The sequence below is a fragment of the Ursus americanus genome, chromosome 30 (genome assembly GCF_024610735.1).
Source record: "Ursus americanus isolate L20-20 chromosome 30, mUrsAme1.1.p, whole genome shotgun sequence".
NCBI classification, from domain to species: domain Eukaryota; kingdom Metazoa; phylum Chordata; class Mammalia; order Carnivora; family Ursidae; genus Ursus; species Ursus americanus.
The window spans coordinates 3,666,567-3,680,331 of record NC_142156.1 but is presented as its reverse complement, the minus strand read 5'-3'; the positions used below and the strand labels follow the sequence as shown (position 1 = coordinate 3,680,331).

Genomic DNA, 13,765 nt, shown 5'->3' with positions numbered 1-13,765 from the left:
ACCTGATAAGCTGAGGATATGATGAAACTAACCTTCTTGAGTCAAGAATTTGTATAAAGTTAATTTGATGTCAACTTGTAATACCTGGGTTGGCAAGGGGTGAGGAAACAGACACTCATATACATTGCCCATGGGAGTGTAAATCAGCATAGCCTGTTTTGCGGAATTAAAAAAATGTACATGCCCTTTGACCCAGCAGAATTCTGTTTCTAAGAATTGATCTACTCGGTGTGAAGTGACAAATATATAAACGTAAGACTGGAAACATTCTGGAGTCTAAACGTCTCCATCAACAAGGACTAAAAATGTTATGGGTCACCTGTATGATGGGAGTTCAGTTCAATCATTAAAAGGGAGTTTGGGAATCCTTCACAAGGTAATGTGGTTGGAGAAAGAAAAGAAAAGTATTACAGGATGCTTTCATTTATAATATTGTAAAAGGGGGAAAATATATCTGTATGCATGTACTTGATTGCTCATGTGTAGATGGTCAAGAAGAATGTGTGAGACAGTAGGAAGAGTGATTCCTTCCTGAACGGTGGTGAGGGAGCTGGATGTCTGGGGCACGGGGCGGAAGAGTTGAGGTCTGTCAGAAATGTGTTCAGTGAACTGGAAATGTCCTCTTCTCAGTGTATTGGTTTCCTATTGCTGCATGACAGATGACAAACTTAGTGGCTGTGTAATGCAGCCTAATCAAAGGAGTGACAGCCCTTTGCCATACATAGTGTCTTGGTGAGAAGCAAGTCACAGGTTCCACCTGTGCTCAGGGGAGGAGCTTATACAGGAGTGTTACTCACCGTGGGAGTCATCTTAGGGGATGTCTGCCATGACATTGGTCAGTTTTTAGTACCTAAAACTTGCTGTTCAGGGATTAAAGGAACGCTAGAATTGAGAGCTTGGTAACTCTGACTGGACCAACAAGGTGGTTTTTGGTAGGGAGACCTTGTGAAGGTGTGGTGATCTCTCAAAGTTCAGACTGTGGCACCTTAACCCCCAGAGGTTTTGGTCTCAGTCGGACTGAACCCATTGATTTTCATTGGGTTGTTAATGAACTCTGGTTTTTCTTGAATGAGCTCATTTTTCCCAAAACTTCTTAAATGGTTGAATTTCTTTCCTGCCTGTTACTTGCTTTAAAAGAGATAAAAGTAGTTAATTAGTAGGGGCGCCTGAGTGGCACTGCGGTTAAGCGTCTGCCTTCGGCTCAGGGCGTGATCCTGGCGTTATGGGATCGAGCCCCACATCAGGCTCCTCTGCTATGAGCCTGCTTCTTCCTGTCCCACTCCCCCTGCTTGTGTTCCCTCTCTCGCTGGCTGTCTCTATCTCTGTCGAATAAATAAGTAAAATATTTTTTTAAAAAGTAGTTAATTAGTAATTTTGAGAGGATAAATAGCCAAATCTCCTTCTCAATCAGGAGAAACGTGAAATAGTTTGGGAGTTGAAGAAACCCAAGAATTTGGAACTGAGGCTCGCATCTTTTAACTCCACCTGGTGGGGGTTTTCTGTCACTGCAGGTGGATTTAATTCAAATACAGCCCTAAACATTTTAATTCAGAGTGACTATTGATTACTTTTTAGGATTTACTCTCTCTGCTGGGTTGCTTGTTTCAGACAGCTCGTATATCACTCTCGTTGTAGACGTGCTGTGTTTTGGTCGTGCTTGTGAACTGAACTTCACCATGCATAGAACGGATGTGATTAGACCCACAGAGTAACTAAATATTTAAGTGGGTGCTTTGACATATTTACATAATCGAAGGGTGACTTGTCACAGTAACTCCAGGAACAAGGATTTATTGTAAAAATTTGTCAGTGTGACCCAGGGTCACAGTAATTTGCTTCAGAAATCATATATATATATTTAAAGGTATGGGTTATTCATTTCTGTTGTTGGTTGCTTTGGAAAGTCTGTATAGAACTGTTACTGTAGCCACCATTCTCTGTAATTTTCTAGAAGATGCATGATTGCCTAATGAAACAAGCTGAGGAGTCTAAGATTGCCACGCAAATGTCCCCACTCAATTTCCTTTGGCCACTATACAAAACAGGTTTCCTATTTTGGAGGAAAGCGGCCTTGTAGTGAAAGGTTAAGGTGTATATTCCTTAAGAAGGAAAGCTCCTTCTGCCTTCAGAAGGTGTGCCGTTCCAGCAGAACACATCCCTGAGCCCCCACACCCTCCTGGCTCCTCCTCCGTTTCAGATCTTACCGAGGAATTGCTCCTGAAAAGCCTTTCTCTTTTCCTCAGTAAATTGGGTACCCTTTGGGGGCCCAGACTATACTGTACCTCATCATCTCTGTGTTTACAGGACCTAGCAAGATGCTCAATGCATGACATCAAGTGAGCTTTTCAATAAAGGTTTGGTGAATCAAAAAGAATTTGCATTTCTTTCGTTTGTTGTGTTTAAAAAAAGGTGGAGTGGGGAGAAGACCATTGGGAGGAATTGAAGTTTTATCATTCAGATATTAAATGAACAAAATGCTACTATGGTTCCTTCTTTACTAATCCTAGGTGATAAAGCATATGTGATATGCCCTTAATTCTAAAAATTCATTTCTAAACGAGCAAGTGTCTTTCTGTCGTATTAAAAAGTGTTTATGTTAGACCAAATTGTAATGAGTCAAGGTTTTATCTAGCATACAAAAGATACCAGAATCGATTTTTTAAATTTCTCAATTGTTGATACAGAACCGCAATAAAAAAGTTGAGAATTCTTTAAATGTCCTGATGAAATGCACATGCATATCTTCAACTCATTTCCAAAATATACACAAATGAGTCAGTTGACATCTGCTTCTGCTTTTTTTTTTTTTAAGGTATAAATGTGAATCTGACCCCTTTTAATCATCTCCAGCACTTTGTCTAAGTAGCTTTTCATGATTTGTATACAAAAGTCACTTCCCAGGAGAGGAAGACTCTTTAAAGTGTAAGCCGAAGTGTACACACGATTAACATGAGAGAGACTTTCGTTTTTGGAAGTAATTTGAAAGAAAATGAGCACGGTTTGAAAAAAAGAAAGAAATTGGAACCACATTTTTAGGTATTTGTGTGTAGCCAGAAAGGACTGAATCAGTCTTCCTCTATAGTGTATGCTTCCTCTGCAGTGTGTGCTGTGTGACTTTATCATTTCCAAGAATTTGTTTTCATAGGAATAATGTTTAATTGAAGCTCTTAAGGCTTACAAGTCTACAAGTGATACAGTTAGTTTCACATCCAATTGTTTTTTAAATATCAGTAATAAAGAAATACTAATGATGTGAAGCTGTACTGGTGTTTCACTGAAGATGGTATTCCTGCCATTCGTTTCGGGGGTCACAGAAAAGATGTGCAGGAGAGTGCTCTGACTGATTGGGTCCTTCCTGGGGACTTCTCCGAAGAGCTTGAAGGGGTCCTTTGAATGTGAGTGACCCAGTAAGCTTGTGTTCTTAAAGATAAAGCTCAGATTTCATTCCTACCTCTTCCTTCTTTTGTTCTTTATAACCCCTCTTGTTACCCTCTTGTTGTTACCCAGTCATATTTAGCCCAAATCTCCATCCTTTTCTCCCAGTCCCTCTCCTTTGCAAATACCGGCCCTGGGGAGCGATGGGAAGGGTGTGTCCCACAGTGTGATCGCTGAGTGCTACAGCCACCCTCCAGCCCTGATGCGTGCCTTGCAGAGCCAGACTTCCTGAGCTGTGGTCCTTCCCTCTGGACCACCCTCTGTGCCATCTCTTGGCGGCAGAACCCTTCTCCCGAGCAGTGTTTTCAGCATGAGCTCCTGGAGTACCATGTGGCTCCACTCCCTAGTCACAGTTCTTTGCTTGATACCTCACGTGACCCAGTCACTCCCAGGTGAGGGAGTGGGCTGCTGATAAAGCTCACCCTTCCTCGCAGTACCTGGAATTGCCTCCCTCGGTCCAGCCCACTCGGCCTCACCCCCCCTTGTTTGCTTTCCTTTGGAGAACATCCCTACTGTGTCTAGAAGGGCAGGTCTGTACGTGTGGGAATCCCAGTTGTGGCTGAATCTGCCCACAGGTCCGGTTCTCTGAACATTGCTTAGAAGTGAAGAGGTTCTTTTTAGGGTTCCTGTGGCCCTCTAGGGAGCATTGTGACAACTCCCAAGTTTGCCTCTCAGAGCCTTAGCTAGGACTCTAGCCAAAATGCTTGAGGCCCTTTCCTTTCAAGCTAGGTCTGCCCAGGGACAGCTTGTTAGAAATGCAGATTTTTAGCTCCCTCCGTGGTCAGTGTCTGGATGGTACTCTGGGCTCCATCCAGCTCTCTGGGCAATTTCTCTAGTACACTATACATGGTGAAGATTGCACAGTGGGCACTCCTCGCAGATTTTAAAAGCGGAAGGAATCTCAGTTGTAGGCCAGGATCCAAAACATTCACCCCAACCTTTGTTTTTACTGTTAAGGAGTTTGAGCCCAGGGGAAGTGCTGTAACTTCTCTAAACCACATAAACGCTGGAAAAGGAAGTTGGGGACTCAAAAGCAGGGCTGCTGACTGATTTTTGTCTTTCTAGAGCATCATCTCACCCTGTTGTGTTCCTTCCTTTACAGTGTATTAAGTAAGAGCATGCTTAATTTATTTAAAACAATCACCTGCTCTTCTTTCCATCTTCCCTGGTTCCACGAAAAAGCAGTTTCATCAGTGGCCTTGGTCACGTCCTCCCATAACCACTAGACTCTGGGATATTTTGAAATTTGCATATGTGCAATAGAATAATAAAAGGATTGGAGCCCCTAAGATGTCTTTTGGTCTGGGCACTTAAGAGAACACCGCTCGTATGTTTTCTCATATGTTCACTGAGCAAACATCTATTGGAACTTGCTATTTGCTCTGTGCTGGTACGGTAAATATTTTTCTAGATAAAGGAATAATTGTATCTGTCTGAAGGGAGTGCACGGTTCTTAATCAGAGAACACTTTAAAGTGTTTCTGAGTGACTTGGAGTTGATTGCTCTTGTACCGTGGCCGTGCTAAGTTCCCCTGCACCAAAGGGCTTTTTCTTTTCCCTCACAACGGATACAAACCAGTGCTGGGCTCCAGGCTGCAGCCAAAGTCGGAGTTCGAAGGCTGACTAGAACCTAGAAACTTGGAGTTTTGTACTTTACTAAAAGAAGAGCCCTGGCCCATTTTAATTGTACATCAGAAGATAATAATGGAATTGTTGGGCTCTTCTAAACTGCTCACTGATGCCGTTTGTAGAAATCCCTTGGTAATCTTTTTAAGGATTGTGATGTCAAAGCAAATGATTTGGTTTTTAAAGTTTGTGCTTTTTGTTTGCTCTTACCAGCATTGCCCATTTGTTCTTTGTTTATGAACCATTTGTTTGGTATGTTTTGGTAGGCAGAACAATGCCCCATTTTAGTTGAGAGCAGAAATAATGCTAAGCAACACCTGATTTTCTGAAATCCCATTTGCCTTTGTAAATGAATATATAAAGGTCTGCTTTTCTTTGCATTTAGCCATTTTTACTTTGAACACACCATTCCCTTGTTTGAGTTTTGAACAGTCTGACACTTTTTAATTGTTTTAAACCATGAGTGTATATTGTTTTTAGTTATTGCTCTTTTTAAAAGAGACTTCTTGAATGTCAGTCTTGGAAGCCTGATGAAACTTGGTTTAATTTATTTAAGCATGCAAGTTATGGTCACACCTTCAGCAATGCTTGTTACTGGTGCTCTAGGAAGGATTCGGGCATCTCTTTTCCTTTGATCAGACATTCCATGAGACAGTGCCCAGATGTTACACATTTGAGTATATAGTCTTGGCGACGTATGCTTTACTGTACTGTCTTTAGAAAAAACTTCATAATTTTAAAGAAATGCAAGAATCATAAAATGTGCTTTCTAAATCTTAAGATTAATTTTTTTCTTTAGAATTGGCATGAAATCCGGCTGGAAAAAGCTAAATATTAGGTCAGACTTTGTGAAATTGTTAACATTTGTCAGCTTTTGAGCCACATATATGACATTTTTGGGGTCAACCTAGTAGACCTTCCAAATTAATATTTGATAGATGATAACTCTAGTGGCCAACACTGGTTCATCATCTCTCACAGCTTTCAAAATGCTTCTGCCATTTTTTCTACAGTTTTAGAGGTTACTTTCGTTCCAGCTATTGCTGCTTACTTCCTAAGAAGGGCTTTCTGGTTCTCAGAGCTGTGCAGTGGCTACCTAATTCTTTAGCCCTGAAGAGAGCTTTTGTTTATTAGAAGTCCGTGGCTGAGATCCAGCCAGTCCAAGGAGAGCCTGTGGTTGCCAGCGCTGCTTCAGTTGTTCTCTTTGGTGTGAGCACACACTCGATCTAGTAGAGTACCTCTTCCTTTTGCCATAAACGAACCTAGACATTCGTTTCTATCTTCAAAGTTTGTAACATATCTCTAATGTATGTCAAGAGCTCCAAAAGCTCTTTATTAAAGTGTGTGCATAAGAAAGAGGTGAGACGTGTGACCCAGCTCCTAATTGTAATAGTAGCCCCTTGAATTCGGAGAAAAGAAAAACAAAACAAAACAAATATAGGTTTTCAGGTAGCAGTGATTTTTGCATTTGCTTACGAAATTTCCACTTGTCAAATGCTCGTCTTGCTTACCTTTTCTATGCTGTGAAGCAAGCCGCTGTCGAAATCCTTTTTGTAGTAAGTTATAGAGGTTCCCCCCCTTAAAGGGGATATAAATAAACATAAGGATAGTTTTTATTAATAAGAAATGTAAAAATGTTTCCCACTTCATTCTGCTGCCTTACATGGTCAACTTTTGGAACTCTTAACAAGATTTATATCCAGTCATGGATTTTGAGTATGTGCTAGTGTGTTTGAAGGCAGAGTTGGATGGCAGTGCCCTCTTGTGGGAGAATAACATATTGCTTATTTCATGCTTAGTTAAATCTTAGGGATTTTTAAATTTCTCTTAAAAATCTGCATGTACGAAGGACCCCTGGGTGGCTCAGTCGGTTAAGCATCTGACTCTTGGGTTCTGCTCAGGTCATAATCTCATCGGGCTCCGCTCAGCACTTGGAGTCTGCTTGAGATTCTGTCTTCCTCTGCCTCTCCCCCCTTGAGATGACCTTATTTCATGCTTGGTTAAATCTTAAGAGCACTTGTGTGCTCTTTCTCTCTCAAATAAATAAATCTTAAAATATTTTGCACAAAATACTTTTTCAACTAGAACCTATTAATGTTTATTTTTTATCTCTTCCATATTTTAAAAAAGTACGGAGGGTGGTGGAGGTGGTGAGGTGTGAAGTAGAGTTGCTCCAGTTTCGGGGGGGGGGAATGCATTTTTGAGCAGCTGAAAGAAATTAGCATAAGTGGCTCCAAGTCTTGTTTGTAAAGTATATTCCTTATAAAAGCACTCCCCCACCCTGGCTTTTTTTTTTTTTTTTTTTAGCAGTATTACTGTCTTAGGGAAAGTTCTCCAGGCAGAGAGGGAGCAGAGATTCCTTCAGGTACTTGAGTCTTATCAAATGATAAAACGTAAATCATATCATATTTGCAGTTGAAGTATGGTGGTTGGCCTGGGTGTTGAGAGAGCAGCATCTGAGTCTTGGTTTTTCTGCTCCACAAGGGCGAAGGATTTCATTTCCCCACCCCCAGAAGTGGTGGTGTTACCTTTGTTCCAACATTGGGAAGGTTAGCTGAGAGAATGTATGTGCCTGGCACATTAGTAAGTTCCCCCAAAATAGTAGCAAGAATGATGCTGTTTATTGGATTTTGCTTTTGCTGTTAAAAAAAAAAACGTAATTTTTTTCTGCAATTATTTTCTACTTAATGTTTGTTAAATTAGTCCTAATGGGTTAACTGGGGTCCTGTGTCTTAGGAGCAGCTGTGTCTGAAGGTCAGCTCATAGACCAGCATGGACATTTTGCTGGAAAGGGCTCGCCTGAATATTCATTAGGACTTTCCCCCTTGTTTTAGTTTATGGAATTTGATATGATAGGTTTATCATCTATTGTCATTTAAGGAAATAAATATAATTTGTGTTAAGACTTTCTTAAACATATTACATTTCAGACATTTGCAACTTAATCTTAAAATATGTAATGTTTAACAAGCACCTTTAACAAAATTGACTTGTTAATGTGTTAAAGCTTATTGGTGTCACAAGTTTTAAATATCTTCATTTTAAAATGCTTTAGTAAATATATAAACATAATAAAAAATATGTTGTAGTAACAAACACATTGTATATTTGTGCATGCAATGCAAGCTTACCCAAACCAGTGGTAGCCCACCTACTCTGAGGGCAGGGCTGAGGAGTAGCCTACCAGCCCTGGGCTATCCCTTTCCCACCTGCCCACATCTCATCTAAAGCACAACTGTTTGGTTTCCCTGTTGGGGTGTAGGAGATGGATTTGTCACATCATGCTTTTTTTTTTTTTTTTAAACTTTGATTTTTATTTTTTCAAGTAGGCTCCGTGCTCAATGTGGGGCTCGAACTCATGACCCCCTAGATCAAGAGTCAGGTGCTCTAGCAACTGAGCCAGCCAGGTGCCCCTGTCACATTAGGCTTTTGGTTGTAACTTCTTTTCAGGGCTGGAATTCTGATTTCTATTTCTCTGTTAACTTGTAACTTTCCAGAGGCTTTGGGGGTCTGCCTTCATAAGCATGACAGTGTTGGCCCTCTGACTAAGATATGGATAAGATGAGAAAAAATGGAAGAGGCATTTAGCCTGACTGAGCCCCAGCCTCGCTGTGCCCCAGCCTCGCTGTGCTCTAGCCAGACTGTTCTGGGCTGTGGCCACCTCTTAACAGAGAGCTGTGTTGACAGCCTCTGCCTGCTTCCCATGCTCAACGCCATCCTCACCCCCACCCCAGATCTCCATGCAGGGTCTCTGTGAGATTAAAAAGATCACAAAAAAAGTGTTCTCTTCAGCCCTTTAGGTTTGACTGCATTTCTGTTCTCAGTGCAGTTGTTTAGAAATTCTCCTCTTAGGATTCATTGGTGGGAAGCCGGTAAGGATTAATGAGAGGGCTGAATTAGAGAATATTTTTTAATGCAGTTTTGTTCCTCTGAGGTACATTCAGTAACAGAAACTAGGCCAACAAGTTATTGACAATTAGTGGTCCTTTGGGAATCTGCTTTAATGAATAGATAAGAATGATTTGTAATTAGCATAATAATTATATGCAAATGAATGCTTCTGAATTGCTCTAAAACACTTCTGAACTGTTTAAACAGCCCTCCTGAGATCTTGTTACTCTATTAATTTGTGTAGCAAATCTTTTTTTCATAGATCACGCAAAGATAAACTTCAGTCCAGCCCCTGTCCGAATTATTATGAATTCCAAGGTGGTAGGACCTGAATTAATGAGATTTACTTATACTATATTAATGGTGCTCTGTGGGAACCTGAAAGGGTGAGTCGTCCTTGGGGAGATGTAATTAAAAATAGGAAAGAAAGCTGCTTATTTGAAAATAACTGTTGAAATGAGTTTCTTAAACAAGTTCGTAAATGTTATTTGTCTTTACACCTCTTTTACTTGCTATTGCAAAATTTAATGCAAACATTTTTTTTTTAATGGGCTTCCCCTCTGGAGTCTGGCTTGAATTTTGTCAGCTCCAATTAGTTATGTGCTGGGGTCAGCGGTGATAGGATCCAGGAACTCCTTGTATTCCAAGTACCACAGTATGTACTGAAGAATGAAGGGCAGTGCTAATAGATGATGTTTGTTACTTATCTTCATATTTAATTTGGTCTTTTCCCCCTCATCCTGGTCTTTACTTTTAGGATGTGATTAGAGGAAATAAGCTTTGCTAGGTTGAGCAGCAGTACCCATGCATTCTAAACTTCGTGATTATCTTTGAGCTATTTGAATAGACACCTAATTAATCATCTTGTGCTAAAGGAAAGCATTTTACAGCAGGCTGCAGGATCCTAATATCTCTCTCAAGTTTTTATTTTTACCCTGTAGAATTGTTTCTTTTTGCGGGGGGGGGGGTGCCCTTTTATAAGCAGGTGTGGAGGAGTTGCTAATGCTTGCAGTTTGGGCACTCTTTTTCTCAGCTTACACTTAGCCTCACCTGTGGTAACCCATGCATGGTTCTTTAAGCAGTTTCTGGTATCTGGAGCTCATCTCGATTTTTCCACAAGCTGTCAAAAAACTCCTACCAGTCCCCCACCTCCTACTCACGTCCCCATTCATAATCATGAGTTAAATCTGGGCTCAAGGACGTTTAGGTTGGCTCAGCACAGATTTTGTTCTTGCATTTTGGGGGACAGCCACTGTGCTAAAAGATTCATAAAACTAATATTCTTTGTCTTCAAAATGAATCTGGTTTCTGTTGAGAGTTTCTATTGAGAGCTGTAGTGAGTAACAGATGTACACCCAAGAGGTAGCACAACTTTTGTATTCCAGTGACAGAAAACAGCTATTTATAAGAATTTAATGAATGTATTCTGTGGCTCCAGCATGGAGACTCAGTAAGCCATTTATTTACCATATTATATTTTATTTGTTCTCCAAAGGGTGTCTTGACTTTGACTTGCCTTTTTTTTTTTTTTTTTTTTACTTTTAAATAAGAGTTTTCAATTAAATAGAGTTGTATCAACACTAATCCGAATCTACCTTGTGCTAATACCATTGTGTTTTTCTGTTGTTCGGGCACTAGTATTGGTAGAGCGAGCAGTGTCTGGGGACATTACACCTAACTTGATAATGATGGTTTTACTAAGCCCTTATCCTGGCCAGGCCTCTGGGCATTATACAGATAATTAAAATTTGATCATAAAAATTTTTAAACACAATGCACCTTAGCAATAAGATTTTTCTACTTTTAAACGTGATTTTAAAACTCATTTTAAAAATACATTTCCTTGGCCTAGTGAATTTGCTTTCTTTTTTTCCCAAGGATTACAGAAAGTGCATAGCAAATTCAGCCTTCAGAATACCCAGGAGCTGAAGACTCAAGTAGGCTACAGCTGTCTTCACCCACAGTATTCTAAAAGAACTAATGAGATGAGAAGTCTGCAGCTGGTGGCAAGCACAATAAACCATGAGCCAAGGGCTTCTCTTTATCAGAGCCTCCCCTTTCCCCATGGGATCCCAAAGGAGACAGAATACTAACAAAGCCAGCAGGCTGTCTCATTCCACACTATTGCTCATTTGCAGCTATAATTGGTAGCTGAGGTTGCATTCTGTATGCTGAAACTGTCATACATGAAGGAATATATTTGTTCATTGTGATACGGATATAAATCGGCCAGTTTTCAAATACAGAAAGACCAAACTAGATACCCAACAATAAAATTGTAGCGATTCTGTAAAAAAATTAAATGTGTGTTATAAAGGTACAAAACTGAGGTGGTTAAAACTACACCTGCTTCCTGCTTTTTAATACCTTGCTACTTAATTCAGCTGATTAAACATTTACGTATTCAAGCCAACGTAAAAAAAAAAACACAAAAATTCTGAGGTTCTGACAAGATGCATTATCCTCATCCATCAGGGTTAAGGTGCTGTTGTTAATAATTGGGTTCTGTTACGTTTTCAGTGTATAATACCTTTAATGTTTGTTGCTTTTTAGTCAAGAGAAAAAAAGCCAGGAAGACTTACCTTGGAGATCTGTGTATGTGCGTATAGTATTTTATATGCACACACGCCTGCCTGTAGGCAGATCTCCTTTGATACCTCTGCTGCTGCTGCTGCTTCTTGGTGTTTTGAAATGTGTTTTGCTTATCTGGCAGTTGTGGACGCTCTTCTGCCACCTCCTGTGTGGTGTCCTAGAGTGAGCCGAGGACGGAGGCTAAGAAGGCTTGAGTTGAAGCCGTAGGGTAAGAGAGCCATACCACTTCCTTGTTGGGACTATGGCTTCCTCAGCTGCAGAAAGAGGCAGCTCGGATGGTCTTCAGGGTTGGGTTTTCCTTTATAATTCTGTGAGTTCTTAGTTCAGGAAAATACCGCAGTGAGTAACTGGCACTATGATGGAGGCTGGGAAGTAGACTGCAGCAGTGTGTTGGGTACAGGGTACAGTTTGGAAGCGTCGCTCCTTGTTCTTTAGTTAATTAATCTGTCAGATAGGCATTGCGAAGCCCTGAGGTGGTCACCCTGGGATGGAGCCGGGGTTGGGAAGGGCCTGAAGGAGTGTGATGATGAAGCCTGCCTGATCCATCTGTTCGTTTTCACTCTCGCTGGTGCCGTAATCGTGAGGTAGTTCTGCAGGCTCCATTTCATCAGTTCTGAGGTTCCCCTGCCCTCTTTTCCTCACATTTTAATACGTTCGCAATTAGGGTTTGTCTTCCAGTTGTGGCGTGTTTTATTGGCTGAGTGTGTTCCTGCTTAATGGCACATAAAGTTGTGGGGCATCCTCTAACTGACAGCCTCTCAGATTTGGGAAATGTGATATTTTCTGTTCAGTGCATGCCAGGCTCCGGAATATCTCAGATTTTGCATTAAAAAGAAAATTTTGAATGGCATATCCACAGTGAGGTCACACCTGAGATGGTTTAAAAAAAAAAGTATTTTTCCTTTAAACGGGATGAAATATTAAACACTCGCCAGGCCTCTGGGCATTATAGAGACAATTACAATTTAATCATAAAAATTTTTAACATACACCTTAGCATTAAGGTTTTTCTACCTTTAAACATGATGTTAAAACTCATTTTAAAAATACATTTCCTTGGCTCGTGTTGGTTGATTTCGATTCTGAGTACAGTTCCCTCCATTGTCTGTTGGCAGTTAACCTGTGCTCTCTGGGGATTCCGTTATCTTTTCTTTGTCCGGCTCTTTCTTTCTCCCAGCCCGACCGTGACTTCCTAGGAGCTAGCACCACGTGAGTGTTGGTTCTTCTTACGTCCCCAGACCCCCCGGACTACCTCACAGCATCTTGGGTGCTGCCTTCTACGTGTGGTGGCTACAGAATAAATAGACTTTGATGGAAGGAGATGGTGTCAAAAGTGATCATTTTGTTAGAATGTTAAATATTTTCGGTTTTGGAGAAAAATGAGCTTGTCTCTAAGTTTCAGTTCTAAGCCTCAGAGTTAGAGCAAGTGTTTTATGGCGCTACATGATTATTTACGTTAACAGGATGGCTGATTCCGCACTGTGAACCCAGGTCTCGAGCCCCCCTGTCCAGTTGGTTCTTTTCTCAGCAGTGAAGTTGTTCATTTTGAGGATGCGGCTCTAAATTGGAATTTAAGAATTTGTGTTAGTTGACAGTAATTGAGCTTTCTGCTGGTGTGCCCGGACACGTGAGTAACTCCAGTTCTCCAGCTCCTTGCAGGCAGCTCCTTCTGGGTTGTCCCCGGGTCATGCTGACCGACCTCATGCCGGTGGCTGCACCACACTGCGTATTTTAAAGCGCCGAGACCCAGTGCAGCCAGCTAAGTGTGCTTGTTGAGTAATTATGGTGCGCTGTTGGGGGGCCTTTCGGAAGTTTTGTTTTCTACTCGAACCTCACATTTTTCCTTCTTCACACAATTTACCTGTAACTTTGTCAGTAATTATTGACGTGCCACGTGCACTTCCTAAGTGTTGAATCTTGAGTGGCTGCTTCTCAGCATGTTTTCTTTGATTTGTGAAAGTTTGTCTTACACTTCAGAGTATGTTCGGTGCTTGCCGTTTTCTCTAGAACAATGATTTTTCAGATTTGACTTGTCTGGGCGTTTCCCCCAAAGTATGTGGTCCTTCCATGAATGGCGTGAAGGACCCCTGGCTCAGAAATTCTACTTGAGAAGGCAGGGGCTCTCCCTTTGTAGGATTTTCAACTCACCAACTGGCCTCTGCTCACTGGTCCCATTAAAGCTCATTTATTTTTCTAAATCTGGACTTCAGATCTTCACAGGG

At 41.1% G+C, this 13,765-nt stretch overlaps 1 protein-coding gene across 1 annotated transcript in view; it reads left to right on the top strand.

Annotated features, from left to right (window-relative positions):
* Positions 1-13,765, top strand: part of PITPNB (phosphatidylinositol transfer protein beta) — a 61,893-nt gene that overhangs the window by 27,130 nt on the left and 20,998 nt on the right. The window lies entirely within an intron of this gene.